The sequence below is a fragment of the Symphalangus syndactylus genome, chromosome 4, assembly GCF_028878055.3.
Source record: "Symphalangus syndactylus isolate Jambi chromosome 4, NHGRI_mSymSyn1-v2.1_pri, whole genome shotgun sequence".
NCBI lineage: Eukaryota > Metazoa > Chordata > Mammalia > Primates > Hylobatidae > Symphalangus > Symphalangus syndactylus.
The window spans coordinates 145972129-145990768 of NC_072426.2; the positions used below are offsets into that span (position 1 = coordinate 145972129).

At 36.9% G+C, this 18640-nt stretch overlaps 1 protein-coding gene and 1 long non-coding RNA gene across 4 annotated transcripts in view; one reads left to right on the forward strand and one right to left on the reverse strand.

Annotated features, from left to right (window-relative positions):
- The window catches only part of LOC129481254 (uncharacterized), a 48223-nt gene extending 33111 nt beyond the window's left edge, over window positions 1–15112 (reverse strand). The window contains exons 1-2 of the long non-coding RNA XR_008657307.2: window positions 14882–15112; window positions 2893–2928 (exon numbers count right to left, since the gene is read on the reverse strand). This is a non-coding gene — a long non-coding RNA (uncharacterized lncRNA). The remainder of the gene's footprint in view (window positions 1–2892; window positions 2929–14881) is intronic.
- GALNTL6 (polypeptide N-acetylgalactosaminyltransferase like 6) overlaps window positions 1–18640 on the forward strand; it is a 1246491-nt gene that overhangs the window by 862762 nt on the left and 365089 nt on the right. The gene's annotated exons all lie outside the window — the stretch shown is intronic.

Genomic DNA, 18640 nt, shown 5'->3' on the forward strand with positions numbered 1-18640 from the left:
TTCTTTTGACATATCTTACTGGGGTCCTCTGCATTTCTTGAATTTGAATATTGGCCTGTCTTGCTAGGTTGAGGAAGTTCTCATGGATGTTATTCTCAAATATGTTTTCCAAGTTGGTTCCATTCTCCCCATCCCTTTTAGGGACACCAACAAGTCATAGATTTGATCTCTTTCCATAATCCTATGTTTCTTTGAGGTTTTGTTCATTCCTTTTCCCTTTTTCCTCTCTCTGTTCTAGTCTGACTGACTTTCTTATTTCAGACAGCCAGTCTTGAAGCTCTGAAATTCTTTCCTCTGCTTGGTCTATTCTGCTATTAACACTCCTGATTGCATTATAAAATTGATGTAGTATGTTTTTCAGCTCTATCATGTCAGTTTGCCTGCTTTTCTGTACTGTCTATCTTGTCTGTCATCTTCTGCATTGTTTTATCATGACTTTTGACTTCCTTGCACTGGGTTTCAACGTACTCCTGTAGCTTAATGATCTTCATTCCTATCTATATTCTAAATTCTGTTTCTATCATTTCAGCCATCTCAGCCAATTCAGAATGCTTGCTGGAGACATGATGCAGTCATTTGGAGGAAAGACAGAACTCTGGCTTTTGAGTTTTCAGCATTCTTGCACTGATTCCTTCTCATCTGTGTGGGCTTATCTACCTTCAATCTTTGAGGTTGCTGATCTTTAGTTTTTTTTTCTTTTGTCCTATGATGATGATCTTGAGGTTTTGATTGTAGTATAAGCTGAATTCAGCCAACTGGCTTCATTTCTGGGAGATCTGGGGGGACCAATTCTCAGCTCCCAACTCCTGGACTGCATGCTCTAACTCTGGGGAACTTGTATTGGGCCCCAACTTTGTTCACTGGCTCCTCAAGGTTTGGAATCCACTGCGCCATGAAGGCCAAGGTGCAGCAACTGTGGCAGCATGCTAGTGGGTGCTGGGGCACCTGCCTCCCTGTGGCAGCTCACCACAGTGGCAGAGGCAATGCAGCTGCTGGGGGCAGGGGACCCCTGTTGGGGAATGTGTGCATGGTGGCACTGGAGGTGGTGTTGGCTCAGGGGCAGGGTACTGGCTGGCACAGGTCTAGGTGCCTTCTCCATGCCCCACAAGCAGGAATGATTGCCCTGGAGGAATTTAACAGACCATGTAATTAAAACCTCATCATTTTACAAACTGAAAAATAAAAATCAGAACTAAATTCCAAGGAGATTAAATGCACAACCCAAAGCCACATGGCAAATAAATGGCAAAGGCCCCAATTACTATATTTTTATTCAACAAATACTGGCTTTTCACTATTTATAAGACACTGGGCTCAGTATTCAACAGAAAAATGTGAATAAGGAATCACTATGCCCTAAAGAAAGCTTTCTCCAACTTTTTCATGTCTCAATATTTGGTGTTTTATATCATTTCTGTATCCTTGAGGCATGTACATCTAGAAAGTAGACAGAGCATCCTCAAATCCTCAAACTGGATTCTTTAATAGCAGTTAAAGTTTAAAATCTAAAGTTAGCAAAAAGAAGGAGAAAAAATCTGGAAGAATTTTAGATGTTGCCCGAAGTAATGGTTTTAAATAAAAAAGTATATATGATAGTATGTGACCCAGAACAAAAAAGTATAATTTGCTTAGCCCAAGAGGCTCATTTTTGGGTAAAAATATGTCATGGTCTGATGCTTTTAAATTAAACTTTTACTACTTAGCCATGTAAAGTATTTGATTTTTGAAAAGACTTTATAATCAAGTAATTAACAAAGGAATACAAGGACATTTATAAAATGTGAAGTGAAGAAAGACTACAAGGGACACGGCCAACTTTAATTTCTTTCCAACTGGAAGACTTTTCTTTAAGTCTTGTAAATTACATGCTTGTCTCTTTGACCTCTCTCTCTGGTATTTCCAGGAAAAACATTCATGAAGTAACACAAAATGGTCATGGCAATAAATATTTGTTGTTCTAAGGATGTGAAAATAGACATCTATTCGACTGCACTCTCTCATTTACAGAGCCAGATTGGGTGCTACTCTCACGGGTTTGCATTGCTATCTCCCAGGTAATTGAGTCCTCCTGTATTTTGGGCTTGAGTGCATTGAGCAAGCAATTTCCTGTTGGTTCCGCTTTCTTATACAAAACACAAAGCATGCCCTTAAAAGTTCAGGTTAGACATATATTACTCCAACAGGCACTATTCTCCATATGACTCATAAAACTGAGGGGCATTCCTCAGACTCAAACAGACAGGATGCGGTGGCTGCCTACTTCATTTCACACATCTCGTTTTTATAACTTCAGTCACTTTCTGATTTCTCCTGAGTGATTTCTATTTGAGCAACTGCTTAAGTTCAGTCATAAAGATTTGCTAGCTTCAGAAATAGGCTCTCAAATGTGACCTTCATTTAAATGTATAAGGCAATTTCAGGGCTAACGTTTCTGAGTTTGAGGTACTATTGACAATGCCAAATACAATGTTCTTGCTTCTTATAGCCAGTAGTATTCTTGTTCTTCTACTTCAGACTTCAACTAAAGACCTGAAATGCTAGATAGAATCTGTGCAGGCTTTGGTTAGGCTCACAGGATCAACTTGTTACTGTCCTTGTGTTAAACACCCGCTCTAGCTAATCAGGTGTCCTACTACTGAAAATGCTATAACCACCTAATATTTATCAGAAATAACTAAAAAAAAATAAACCTCCAAGTTTACTGCTCTAAGAAACTGATCTGCCAAGAAAATGTTCTGTATTCATGTTTAACAATTTATTCAATATGTGTTCATGATTCTACATGTTAACAAGTATTTTGGGTTAAGTGTACAGTATTTTAATAAGTGGATATGTGTGATTGTGTTGACCTCTGACCCAGTTCAGCACTGCTTGATTTGTAATAGCACTTACTACTCTCCCTGCTACTTCTTTTGAAGACGTCTCCACCTTGGAGAAAGATAAAAGGGGAAAGGGGGAGAAATGCCTTTAGCAATTCAATTCAACAGCTATTCAGTGTGCTTCCACCATGTTCCAAATATGGAGTTTAACGATGGAAGGCAGCAAACAGCAGACAATGGTTCTACTCTTAAGGAGTTTATGGTCCAGGAATGGTCACAGACATGCACATAAGCAGTTGGTCCGGGAAGAATAGAATAAAGGGTAAAATAGAGGTGGATCTAAAGAATTGTGGGTACACTGGCCAGCCACGGTGGCCCACACCTGCAATCCCAGCACTTTGAGAGGCCAAGGCAGGAGCATCCTTTGAGTCCAGGAGTTGGAGATCAGCCTGGATAGCAGAGTGAGACTCCCATCTCTACAAAAAAATTAAAAAAAAAAAAAAGAATTGCGGAAAAACAGAAGAAGGAGGAAACAATTCTCACCAGCAGTGCAGGGAGATTTTCTCAAACAGAGGAAATTAATAGGGTTTTGAAGGCTAAAAAAAAAATTCTGAAGCAGAGAATGAAAATTCTCACTGAGGTAACAGCTGGAGCAAATGTGTTGAGAAGGAAAAGTTCAAAGTGCATTTAAGGAGCTTCTATACAAAGGCATTTGTGGAAAAGAGTGACGCATGGTCAGTTGCAGCTTTATGTTATGTTTCGTCTCTAATTCATGTGCGTGTCTTTGTTTAGTGCAACCAAGCCCCTACATAGATATTTTTAATCTCATAATGCCAGGTCCTCAGGCAGGCTTTCCTAAAATGGCCTGTTTTCAACTGAGGCCTACAGGGCAATTTGGCACTGGCTGTGACTGGACTGTTTTCCAGAGTAGTCCAGCCTCTAGGGTTAGAAGATCTCAAATAGCCTAAGCTGTGTGAAGGCAGAGGAACATTTCTGAGAAAAATAAAGTCTCTTTTGCCCAGTTTTTAGTCTTTTCTTTTAAAGAATCTCCATTCTTTAGTAATTATTATTATTATTATTATTTTGAGACAGAGTTTCATTCTTGTTGCCCAGGCTGGAGTGCAATGGCACGATCTTGGCTCACCGCAACCTCGGCCTCCCTGGTTCAAGCGATTCTCTTGCCTCAGCCTCCCAAGTAGCTGGGATTGCAGCCATGAGCCACCATGCCCAGCTAATTTTGTATTTTTAGTAGAGACAGGGTTTCTCCATGTTGGTCAAGCTGGTCTCGAACTCCCAACCTCAGGTGATCCGCCTGCCTCAGCCTAGTAATTACTATTTTTATCTTACCATCTTCTTTTCCATACATTGAAAGCAGCCATTAGCATAAATAATTGTGCTAAACTTTTCTTGATCTGCTTCAGTTTATTTGTGGACATAGAAAAAGCTCTCCTCCCTCCTCATCTCTTAATCCATGATGTCACTTCTCTGCTTACATGTCAACTGAGTTAATTTCTGAGGAGTGTCTAGCTCTAGCGATGTTGAAAATATATTCTCCCACCAATGTTGAAAATATATTCTCCCACCGGTGAGTTCATGGTCTAAAGTAGAGGTTTCTCAGTGAAAGGTCAGATAGTATATATTATAGCCTTTTTGGAGCAAACATACTCTGGTACAACTACTCAATTTGTCCATAGCAATGTGAACACAGCCATGAACAATATAAAATAAACGGGCATGGCTGTGTTCCAATTAAACTCCAGCTATGGACACTGAAATTTGAATTCCACTGAATTTTCTCATGTCATAAAATGTTATTTATGTTTTTAAAAATCATTTAAAAAATATAAAGGCCGGCTGGGCATGGTGGCTCACACCTGTAATCCCAGCAGTTTGGGAGGCCAAGGTGGGCAGATCGCCTGAGGTCAGGAGTTCGAAACCAGCCTGGCCAACATGGTGAAACCCCGTCTCTACTAAAAATACAAAATTGGCCTGGTGTGGTGGCAGGCGCCTGTAATCGCAGCTACTCAGGAGGCTGATGCAGGAGAATCACTTGAACCCTGGAGGTGGAGGTTGCAGTGAGCTGAGATTTCCCCATTACACTCCAGCCTGGGCAATAAGAGAGAAACTCCATCTCAAAAAAAAAAAGTAAAAGCCATTCTAAATTTGTGGGTCATAGGGACAGGACTTGTTTGCCGGGCTACAGCTTGCCAGTTGCTGGTCTAAAACATTGACAGAGTGGGTCTATTGCTTCTGAAGTTGCTTGCTTCTACAGTATTATATTTTTTCTCTATGCACTATCTCTGCAAATGATATTATTCTCCGTCTTAGATGCTGACTTGTTTGCTGCTGTTAATCACTCCATCTCTATTACTCAACCTGTTATTATTATCATCTTTATTATCTACTGTGCATAGTTCATATACATTGCTTATTTAATCTTGACAGCTGTCCAAACGGTATAACTAAGCAAAACAACACAGAGTGTTAAAGAATTTGCCCAAGATTATACAATTCTTAAGTGGCAGTTGCAAAATTTAAACCTATTTAAGCATTGTTCCAGTTCTCTTGAAAAAACATATTGTCTCCATGTCTTCTCTCCATAATTATATTCTTTTCCAAGGTTTCCCTTTATGTATGGCTACCTATGACTACTTTTTTTTTTCATTTTCAATGCTCACAACCATCTTTGCAGCTGAATTCTAGTAATTCTTATCTAATTCTATTGTCACTCTGTAACTGAGTATTGGCTTTCTAATAATCACATATGAGATGAAAGAATTGAGCACTTTAAATTTATTAATTTAAATCTTAAAATTGACACTAATAAAAGTGAATTAGTAACAATAATAGTGGCAAATATTTTTGAGCCAGAAACAGGACTGAGTTTTTCCATGTTTTAAGCTTTAATATTTCTATGAAATGAATAGTGTTATTATTTACATTGTGTAGTTTTTTTACAAAACTAGGTCATAGGGAAGCTGCCAGTCTACCTAAGGTTGCACAGCTAATAAGAAGTAGCAGAGCTGGAATTTGAACTCAGGCAATCTCACCCCAAAGCATATAGTTTAACTATTGAACTAAGAAAGAATAATATTAATGGAAAAAAGGAAGGAAGGAATGAAGGGCAGAAGGAAGGAAAGAAGGCATACAGGAAGAAGGAGGGGGGAAGGAATCTGAAAGCTGCGATGAAGGGGGAAATTGGTTGGAAATTAAGAGATCTAAATTATGGACGAGAGTCTGTTTTTGAGCAGCTGTATGAGTTTAGGCAAGTCACTTCAGCTTCTTTTATCCTCTCCTTTTTTCCCATTTGTCATCTGTAAACTGAGGCCTTGAAGCTAGATGATCTCCAGGATACCCTCTAGTTCTATGATCCTATTTTTAAAAAACCATCTTCTTTTCTTCTCCCCCTTACTGGCAGAAGAGCACTTCTGACACCTCAAACTTTATTATATAAGCCCTCTTTGATTATTTAAAATCTGTACCCTTTAAGTGAAATCAAAGACTGTCAAAACAGATATTTTATATCTAGCATGGATTGAAGTGCATGATTCCCTGCAGAATGCAAGGGTTACAAAACAGTAATCAGTTGAGACAAGGGTTCTTTGGGATGAGTAAGCATAGTACACAGCAGAATTAGAATCAGCAGTGGCTGGGCTCTTTTACAACAGAGTCAAAAACAGAATGAAAGAGGCCCTGAGCATGCAGACACAGAAAAGGATTCCATGTTACCGACAGGAACTTTAGCCTTGCTCCCATCTCAGCAGCACCTTCCTTCTGATTGAAGGGACCCTTAGGTGCCCTTGCCTCTGGATCTGAATGGAGGCTTTCCCGCTGCCAGTACAGGTTATCAAGGGAAATGGCAGGTTATCAAGCAGAATCTATCAATTGTTAATGCCTGATAAATAATAAAACCTCCCTAGGTTTGTTCCTTTTTCTGCATGAAGAGTAAACAGTGTCCCTGATGTTCTGGAATTCTTTGTAGTATTCTTACCCTTATTCTTTTCCTTTCTTTTGAAAATCACATTTTATTGATTTAATAGATAATAAAAAACTCCCATGACATACACTTCATATCACTTTATACAAGATGAAGTAAAAACAGTGAAGAACAAACAAAACCAATATCTTAAATCAAATGATGTGTAGTGTGTGTAAGCTATATACTGAGATACATATATCAAAGAAGATGTATCTATGAGATTAGTTCTGAACAATGACTTATAATTTGAAATAGCAAAATGAATATCTTATATTGGTGTAATACTTTATAGCTCATAAATTATTTTCATGGATATCAATGTGTTTCTTAGCAAAAAATTGTTTGTATTCTAATTAAATTGTAACTTAATAATATAATTCCTTTATAAAATTATATAAACTAGTTACATAATTATGATTCCTGCATCATAACTGAGAAGAGTGAAATTCAGAGCATGAAGTCATGGTTGTGAGGACATATAACTATTATGTTTCAGGACAAGAACCTGAATGTAAGGATTTGAATGACAGTCCCAGTGCTCTTTCCCTTCAGCCACAGCTGCCTCAGAGAAGAATAACTCCAGAGCACCAGACCTTCTGAGTCCTTCTGTTCCTATCAAATTAACTACCCTCCATTTACCTCAGAGTAACTCTAGACCAGGTGATTCAGGGCCATAGGATAGGTCTTCCATCAGACTTCAAGATATTGCCTAATTAGAACCTCCCACTCTGTTTATGTACTGAAGAGGAAAGGTGGGACAAATCATTCGATTTCACAAAATTAAAACCCTCAGAACAAACAAAATAAACTTTGTGTGACCACAGGGAAATGAAAGACAGACACAGGGAGGAGACCCAGTAGTAGTATGACAGAATTTGATGGACAGAAATAGAGAACACAAAACCAAATAGATACTGATCTGGACAGATAAAAACATGAACAGATAGTGCATAGAGTGCTGCCTAAAGATTTGTTCTTCCTTATTATTTAAGATAATTTTAAAAAATGAATTCTTTTAGATCCTTTTAACAGTTTACAAAAATGGTAATATTTTATTGTGTGTTAATATGATGGAATTGTATCTCATTAAATATTTTTAATGTGGCAAATCCTTAATAGAAAGCAGTATCATGTACAATAAACTAATGGATTTTAATATATATAGCATCAAGATAACACTATAAGAAAGAGTGAAATGAAGGATAAGTTCAAAAATAGTAATGTGTCTGTAATAAAGATTTTGTAAACAAATTTGGGATAGGCTTTTAGATAAAATGATAGGATACCCACTACTATGTGAATTTCGGGTAAAAATAAATAAGTTTTAATATAACTATGTCCCAAACATTGTGCCTAAATATTTGCCAATATTTGCTAAATTTGGCCATCCTAACTGATCTGGTATCTCTAGGAAATGCCAGTAGAAGCTAGCTTTGCCAGCTCAATGAGTGAGCTGGGTAGTACTTTCTCCCCACTCAAAAAGGCTAATCCATCATTGAGAGATTTATGATTATGACATTTAAGACAATTTTAACCTGGTCAGTTCCAGGAAGTATTGTAAACAGATTTTTATTTGGCCTGAATGTGCTCCCCATGGGCTAAGGGGAAAAAAATTAGAAAAAAAAATCTGAGCCACTCTTGTGCACTAAATACTGTACAAAGAGGTTTACATTTATTATATTGTCTCAATCTTTATCACACAACTTTAGGAAAGGTATGCCTAAGCCATTCTACTGATGAGGAAAATGAGGTTCAAAGAGAACATTTATTCTTCAAATTGCAAAACAGGGACACGAACCTGTTTCCTGTGTTCATTTCTCCCATCAGTTCATTTTCTGTAAGCAATTTGGGAGTCTGTTGAGACGTTTTGGCCAAAGTCAGAGAACTAATCCACAGCAAAACACCCTCAGAGCCAAAGAAACCACAACTCTGAGTAACAGGCTGTGGTATCTGTCCTGTCATCTAAAAGATAATGAAATTTCTTGGATCATTGTGATCAGTGGTCATAGAACACAGAAACAGGTAAAGCCTCAGATGGCCAAAGCTGGAGGAGATACCCGTTCACTTCTATGGATGTGCTTCCCTTGAAAATGAGAAATGGCTTATCATGTCATTTTAAGTCAACATAAAAATACTTTGGTCATTGGAAATATATGCATCCAATATAACTATTTTACTTTTTTAAACCAGTGTGCCACAGTGGTAACAATAATTCTTTCAAGTCTTTTAATTAAAAACTTTTTACCCTAACCCTTGAAAAAGGACTTGTATTTATTTTTGTAGGAAACCCATGAAAAAGTAATCTCATAGATTTACTGGAAATGATACAGATCTTATTATTTGTCAACTGGCCATAACTACACCATACATAACAACTTACAACTAAAGATATTGCAGTCAGAAATGTAAAGGAAGAATTGTCACAGTTACATTCCTGTGGAATCTAGTTAACTTCTTAGCTAGGGGCACATAAATTGAACAGAATGAAGCAGTTATTGAGATACTGTTCACAACTAAGCAGATGGAGTTATTTTTCCCAAAATAATATCAATTAGCTGAGAGAATTATTCTTTATTTTAAAAACAAATAGGTGGAAGCTGGAAGCAGGGGCTAGCTTTTTTGTGTTAGCAGTTTCAACTGCAGGCATTACATAGAGGCCATTCCTATGACTTAAAAAGGACCACGCATTCTTAAAAATTACAGATTCACTCATCTTCCAGAAATAAAAGTCATGCAACCCAGCTCCAGCTTTGCAAATTATCTAACTATAGATGCATCTAAAAAGGATAGATAGCTATCCATTCCTTATTAAATTTACTAGAAGTGAAGACACATCTATATCTCTCTAGTTATTAGCTATGTCAATGGCTTAACACCATAGTAAAGAAAATCAGAATCTTTAAAATTAAGAAGTTTTGTATGTAGCAGATAACAGTTGGTCACCTTCTTATAAAAATCATTAGAGAAGATGGCGTACACAGCTTTTTATTTCTAGATTCCAGACTTCTGTCTACTTCATTCATTCATTCATTCATTCATGCATACATCTAGTTATATGTTCATTTAGGCAATTAACATTTATTTGGCAGCTACCCTATATGCAGGCCTAACTTTAGATGCTAGAGAATACAAACAATTATAAACAAGTTTCTGGTCTCAAGAACCTTCAAAATTTTGTCATATAGATTTAAAAAAAATGGTGTATGTAAAATATTAAGCAAAATACAATCAATTAGATGACACACAAAAAAGTATATGATTAAATGCTAAGTAAGTAAAACATAACAAAGAATGGGTCTATAAGAGAGAGAAATTCAGGTCATGGAAACGGAAGAAGAAACTGGATGGGCAGTACTTAAATTGGGGAGAATGCTAGAGGTGTTTTAGGAAGGATAACAGATGGAGACTGAACACAGAAAAGAGATGAACCTTTGGTGGCTCACTGGGAGTGGAATGGCCTGGAACTCCTTTGGCCATTGTAAGCTTCCATCATTCTGAAGTACTTTTCATTCCACAAGTGTATATTTCTTTTCTCTCTCCTATGCCTTTGCTCATGCTGCCTTCTGCATCTGAAATGATTTCGTTCCTCAAGCTCTCCATTTCTCAACCCTACCCATTTTTTCAATTTACCATTAACATGCCAATTACTCTATGCAACTTCTTCCTCGCTGTAGCTGGAATGTAAGTCATTTATATTCAAAGAGCGAATTATCAAACTCATGACACTTTTTAGTATGATTGTTACCTTGTACATATTGTAAATACCTACAGCATTTGAGATATGGCCTTGCACATATTAAGCATTCTATTACTTGAGTTTTCAAAAATTTCAGATATGTAGAGGAAAATATTATGGCAAGTTAATATAAATAAGCAGAAAAGGAGAGAAATGTAGAAGGGCAAAAGTAAAAACAAAAATTCGCCAAGATTCGTGTACGTATATTTTTATTTTTGAACCTGTATAATAAAATGCCACAGCAAGCCATTCAGTGAATCTTTTTCATTAGTTTAAAATTTGACTAATCCTTGACATTTCTTCATTTTTCATGGGCATTTCTACTCAATTATAGAAGACATAATTGCTAATATTATATAAACTGAGCCAATACAGCTCTCAGGAGAGATCTATAGAAAATGTATCCCCTTTTTAGCCTCTTTACTCATTTATCTGTTCACTACTGCTTATAGTGAGATCAATTACTGTAATATCCAAAGGCACATTAAAGGGCTGAGCAAGAATTGATTACCAGTGTAACTAGAGGATAAAGATTCTCAGCTGTACTTTGCAAAATGGCTCACCATCCTGAAGATGGAATGAGTGTCTTCTTATTTGCTTTCTTCTACGTTCTTTTTTTTTCATGTTTTTTTAATTTTATTTTTTTTTTTATTTTATTATTATACTTTAGGTTTTAGGGTACATGTGCACAATGTGCAGGTTTGTTACATATGTATACATGTGCCATGTTGGTTTGCTGCACCCATTAACTCATCATTTAGCATTAGGTATATCTTCTAATGCTGTCCCTCCCCCCTCCCCTCACCCCACAACAGTCCCAGAGTGTGATGTTCCCCTTCCTGTGTCCATGAGTTCTCATTGTTCAATTTCCACCTATGAGTGAGAACATGTGGTGTTTGGTTTTTTGTCCTTGCAATAGTTTACTGAGAATGATGGTTTCCAGTTTCATCAATGTCCCTACAAAGGACATGAACTCATCATTTTTTATGGCTGCATAGTATTCCATGGTGTATATGTGCCACATTTTCTTAATCCAGTCTATTGTTGTTGGACATTTGGGTTGGTTCCAAGTCTTTAATTCTTCTGTAACCATCTCATCCACCAATCCTTCACCCACCACCGCTCCACATTTTAAAATACCAGGTCAGCGTAAATCCTCTTTTTGAGTCTTCAATTGAATAAAACATTAATCCTTTCTATAACTTAGCCAGGCAAGTTTAGAAAAAAAAATAGCCCAATTGTTTTCATAGCACGTTAGAATGAAGGAGCGGGGATGTCTATTTCTGGCATCATATTTTTCTCCATCCCCTTGTTTCAGTCAGTTAGAGGTGCAGGCAGTCAACAAGTAGTCCATTCCCTCTGAGACTCCAGATGCTCTATGCCATCTGTCCAAGTTAGATATTAAACATAAGGATACCCTTGCTTAGGTTTCACCAAAGAGATTACTTGAGAGTAATCAAATTCAAAGTCTATGTTTAGGCACTGGATTAAATATTCAAAATAATTAGACCACTATATTTTTTTAAAAATAAGCCCTTGGAGAGTAAGTTTGGAGAGCAAATATGTCCTCCTCATGCAGAAAACTTAGGGGAATTCATCACGCCTTGTGCTCTCATGTTCCCACTGCCAGATACACCAACCACCAGCCTCTGCAGCCAAACCATCTGCCTTCTCCCCTTTAAAGATCCCTCTGGGATCCCATCCTCTATCATCTCTCCTTGCTCTAATGTGGTCCTGCAACATCAGCACCACCTGAGCAGAGCCTCAGACCCCCCACCCCGACTCCCGCCGTGGACCTACTAAATCAACTAGGTCCCCAAGTGATTCATTCACACAGTAAAACGTGCGAAGCCTGGCTCTGGTGTTCGTGGAAGCTTTGTTACCCAATACTATCCTTTTTCTCCAACTACACACAAAGATGCAATTCTGGTAACTTAATTGTTAGCTATAAAGGTGAGAATGCAAGTTACTTATATGATTCTATTAATAAAACAGTATGTACAAGCAAATTTCTATGCAAGAAACTTGAGAAAACTAGAGGAAAACACTATAGGAAAAGAAAGTTTATTTTATTTTTAACTTTATTAAAACCTTGTGTATCAAAGCATTGCGTGAATGAATTATACCTATTCCTAAATACGGGGCTAGGACACATTGCTTTGTTCTATTCTTTGAGTTTCTATGGCCCTCAAGGAATGTGTTTTTTTCTTCAAAGGATTCAATCATATATGTGTTTTCAATGCACTTCAAATAATTGATATTTTGTTTTAGGCCTCACTATCCATGGTTGACATAATGTCCTTTTGTGTTTTATATGAAATTCAGTCTCACACACATAATACAAGTGTAATAATATAAAAATTCCTTACAGGAGCGTCATATAATCGCATTACCATCTAGTTCTTACAGCTCTGTGCTGCAGGTAACATCACAATCCCCATTCTCCAGGGAAGGGGCCGAGGCTCTGAGAAGTCTGATGACCAATCCAAGGTCACGAAGCCAGTAAGTAACTAAGAAACACTATACATAAAGCCAGTTTTGTTGATTCCAACTCAATACATAATTGTAATTTTTTTCCTACCAAGTCAGATAGAATCTGGTAAAAGAGAAGCTTCTTTTACAGGATCTGTATTTCACAGATTTTTGCTTTTGGTCTGTAATAATAACAATAATATTACTCAGCACTTGAAAATTTACACCTGAAATTTCCATCTGCAATATATTTGATAAAAATGTTTGGGAGTGGGTGCTTTCATTTTAAGTGGGTTGAGAATTAGCCCTGTTAATAATTTCTTGGGCAGGCGCGGTGGCTCACGCCTGTAATCCAGCACTTTGGGAGGCCGAGGTGGGCGGATCACGAGGTCAGAAGTTCAAGACCAGCCTGACCAACATAGTGAAACCCCGTCTCTACTAAAAATGCAAAAATCAGCTGGGCATGGAGGCGTGCACCTGTAATCCCAGCTACTCGGGAGGCTGGGGCAGGAGAATCACTTGAACCCGGGAGGCGGAGGTTGCAATGAGCCGAGATCATGCCACTGCATTCCAGCCTGGGTGACAGGGCAAGACTCCATCTCAAAAAAAAAAAAAAAAAAAAAAAAAAAAAAAATTCTTGAAGCTACTGAACCTTTCCTTTCATGATTTCTCCAATTTATGCATTTTAATACTAAGATAATGTTTGTAATGCATTTGGGGAAAAAGACTTTAGCATTTGGCAGATTGCAGAGAATGTCAGTTACCATACTCTCCTTTGGGCTGGGGAAAAGCCCCTAAGGAAAACAATAAAGTATGGGACAGTCTCGGGATTATAAATATTCAGTTGCTGGCTTTTTATTTAAAAGCAAAATGTATGGAATTTATAGCCATAAGTAAGCTCTAGGTTTACTTAGAGAAACTGAATGTGTATGGTCTGTCTTAACTATTTTCCTTAAAATCATTTTGATATTTGATATTTAAAGTGAATGGCAAATGTGTTCCTAGGAATAGAATACATTTAAATACTATTTCCCAGATGCCTTTTGTCTTTGTATTCACCTGGCTTTAAGAATTACTTACAAAATTACACAATTTGATTAAAAATTAATATGACAGCTATAGTCCACCAAAGTGGAAAAACCCTATAAATAATGCACATGGCAAACTGTCTAACGAATAACCAATAAGTTAAATTTATGGTAAATTATTAACAACCTAGGTAGCATATGTGATTGTTATTTTGCCCAAATTGGGAATGTTTCTTCTTTTATGAATTTGGAAGCAGTTTCCTTCACATAATCTGAGGTGAGATACCAAAAACTATGGTAGTAAATTGGAGGTTGTGAATGTACCAGTTTATGGTAGTGAATTGAGCAAGGTGATGTGTAGCAAGTGGCAGTGCTGACTGGAAAGATTGCTCAGGTTTTCTTCTTGAGAAGAGGAGGAAGTTGTCACCATTTGTGTTGCTTGGAACTCCACTTAAAGAGCTAAAAATTCACCTTCTGAACAACCTAAAAATCCCCCTTATTTCAATATTCCACCCGTAATGTTTATAGAGAGATGGCATATATTCCTTCACTAGACATATCATGCTAAATGAAAATGCACTTTTAGTAAGAAGGCTGTTTATTCCTTAGGTCTGTGCTCCAGCCTCTGGCACTCTTGCTCCACAACTCTGTGCAGGCCACTCTGTCAAACACTTCACTATGGAAGTGGCTCTCCCCAGTGGATGACTGGTATACCATACTTGCATCTGTGTGGTGAACTTTCCTCTTATGGAGAGTACGCATGATTCTAGTGAGAATCCTAAGCTGCTCCCTTCTTAAAAGGCATTCCTTTTTATATTTAACTTATTTGTGCCTATGTCTTGTTTACCTGCCAAAGACAGACATCCTTGTCTCTCTGTGCAAGTATCAATGTGCACATCTCATTTTTTCCCAACTCCCTACTCGGTGACATCATAATGGTAACCCAAAGTCAGCCACAATGGGAGTATTTACACCACAGAAATTGGCACACACTACCAATTAGAATATTTTGTTTTCCAGAGAGCCAGTTGTTAAACATGTCCCAGTATGCTAGTGTTAGAAGTTATATATGCTTGTGTTAGAAGTTATATATATCCCCACCCCTGACACCTAGAACTCTTCATTCTACTTACTCTTTACTAATCTGGAACCAGGATGAGATTATAGCTGAAGTAGTTTGGACTATTTATGTTTATTGGTAGTAGAGTTATTATTAATATGAAAAAGGTAGACTGTACAATATAGTGAAAGTAGAATTGGATACGGAGTTAAAATACTTTGCTATTATTTAAATTTCTGTTTCCAAGCAAACTTGGACAAGCCATTTAACTTTCTCCACATCAATAAAATGGAAAGTATAAAGCTTAGCCCAACTACATCAGAGGATTATTATATGACTTAAAAGAAGTCTGACATCTATGAAAACATTTTGAAAAGTAAAATTTTAATATGAAAAACATTTTGAAAATTTGAATATCAAATTGCATTCTTTTTTTGACACTTCAACATTTTCAAGAATTTCACATATCTTATCGTGACTCTGATATGAAGACAGATATTATTATTGCAATTCACATACTGCCAGCAAGGGACAAGATGTTCTAAGTTCCTAGTGCTTCTTCTGTGGGGTATGTGCCCAGCGGTAACAGCCACTCACTCAGCTGCTGATGCTTCTTGCCCTGTCTCTGTATTCGTCAACATGTTAACTACGCCAAATATTTCTCAGTGTCCTAGAAAATAAAGAAAACTGTATGAAGCCATCCCAAGTAGAGCATATGTACCTTCAAGTTCATAATATTTTCTACATAGTATTTTAGTATTAAAGAAAATTAGATGATAAGGTATCTAGACAACATGTCTTTCAGCTAAAGCTCATGATTTTTTTAAAAAAATCAAAACCAGGATATAAAGTATACAAATATTTTAAGGTATCCAAATTTGAGGAAAAAAAATTACAAATTAACTTCAGAGGTATAAGGTATATCCATGAAGAATTTCATGAGAGCTCAGACAAAGAAGTAATGTGACAAAATATAGAAATTAAAATAACAATGACTTTCTTGTCATGAAGGAAAGTTTAGAAAAATTGTAATAAAAATCACACTTAGCCAAGAAAAAACAACAAAAGCGCTCAATTCCATGGATTTAATTTATTTCATTTTTTCTAAGGAAGAATGTCAAACAGCTTGAAAATAAGCTCATAATGAAACTTTTTAAAAAGTAACTTCTTACTCATTTGTCTTGGGGCACTACCAATTTAACCCCAAATTCTATACCTTCCGGAAAAAAAAATTCTTATTCTGGTATTTAAAAGACTGACTCTTTGTCTCAATTCATTTAACTAAGATTTTAGTACCTCCTATGTTTATCACACAGGATCAGGCCCAATGGGGAATATAAAAGTTAAGAAAGAAGCCATTTCTGTATCATGTCAATTTGTAATTGAGTGGTAGATTTTAATGTGCCTAATAAACATACAACAATAAAAAACAAATAAGGCAATATTCTTATGATGGCCATAAAGTGCTATGACAACTCAAAGAGTCAAATCACTTCCAGTTGCAAAAACAATGGAATTGACTACTTTTCAGAAGAGGTCACCTGAGCACATCACATTATAGTGGATTACTCTCATGTACTTCCTTAGACGGAAAGGTGACCAAATGCACTTGAGATAACATTTCCCAATTAAAGCTAGAGAAAAGATTATTTGCATATCTCTCAACTAACCTGAAAATTTAACTAACCAAACCATAGCATTCCCCAAACCTTCTGGTTAACTTAATTCTACTGGAATATTATTTAAGTACATAAGTTAATCATTGATGTTTATTATATTAATATGTTCTTGAGAAGGGCCTGGCACTATCCCTGGTGCATATCAGAACTCTAAGAGATTTCTGTAGAGGGAGAATTGTAGAAATACAATACTCTAAGAGAGATGAGATCAAAGTCACCTCAGAAATTGGCTTGCAATACAAAACTAGTCAACATTAAAGACAAAACATTTTATGCTGAATAAAGGGCTGAAAACATTCAGGAACTGGAAGATCAGTGAGCACTGGAGGAGGCAGGAAAGTTTCCATGGAGGAGGACAAGATTATAGCTGAGCCTTGAAGGATGGCTGGGGAGAGTAGAGGATGGGTATTCCCAGGTCATCACCAACATGAACAATGCTACCAAGAGTAGAACACAAAGGACATACTCATCAAACAGCAAGAAAACATGACTATCTGGACAGACGGTTCATAGGGAGAATCGTAGGAAAGAAGATTGATAAATAACATTGAGAGAACCATGGGAAACTGTCACAGAAATGGCATTCACTGTGGCAGAAAGCAGTACACCTAATGACACATTTGCCAACATGGCCCTGATTAAGTATTGCACTGGGTCTTTGTTGAAAGCAGCAAGATCCATGTCCATCTAAAGTAGGAGTTATTTTTAAATGTTACATGACTCAGACTCTTCAGGAGTACCATAAATAATGTTACTTTAATAGCACATGGCTCTTCTAGTGAAAACACTGCTGTCATTACTGCTCATGACTCAATACCTGTGATGCTGGGGCTGGATGTCTGGAGGGCCCACAGAGATGGTCAGGCAAGGCAGATGACTCTGCCCCTAGGCTTGACCAAGAACGCTGCCTCACTCCCCAAGGCCACCACTTCTTCCTCTACATCTCAGCAGGTGCATCTGCTACAGAGACCTAAGTCACATACACTTACTATAGCTGCAAGGGAGTCTGGCAGTACCGTGATAGTCTCTCATACTCTATGATATAGAAACCAGAAAAAGACAGAATTATAGCAGAAGCTGAGCAAGACAATCTAAATTATTGTGTGCACCCAATTTGATAAAACTTTAAAAAATAAAAAGCTGTCAATCTTTACATAAAGCCTGAAATGTGTTTAAATCATTAAAAATATAGATAAGGATATGGTGAATGTAAATCTTTCCGTCAAAATTGAGAGTTGTATTCAGACATGCCTATTTAATTCAAAAAAGGGGGAGTTTTTTTAGAAACAAAGGTAGCATATGTTTATTACCAATTACTTGGATTACTCAGAAATGTACAGAAAAAAAGACCAAAAAAACTTATTATTTAACTTTCGAATAATTACTCTTAACACTTACTCTCTTTGATGTGAATCTGTTTGCATATTTTAACTCATATTCTATAATTTGATACTCTGTATTTTCACTTTCAAATATCAAGTATTTCACAATTGTGGGACATTTTGACTATTTGCAGATTTTTGCAATTATAACAATCTCTGCAATTAAATATATATTATTAAATGTCTTAATACATTCTAGATTTTTTTTTATTATACTTTAGGTTTTAGGGTACATGTCCACAATGTGCAGGTTTGTTACATATGTATCCATGTGCCATGTTGTTTTGCTGCACTCATTAACTGGTCATTTAGCATTAGGTATATCTCCTAATGCTGTCCCTCCGCCCACCCCCCACCCCACAACAGTCCCCAGAGTGTGATGTTCCCCTTCCTGTGTCCATGTGTTCTCATTGATCAATTCCCACCTATGAGTGAGAACATGCAGTGTTTGGTTTTTTGTCCTTGTGATAGTTTACTGAGAATGA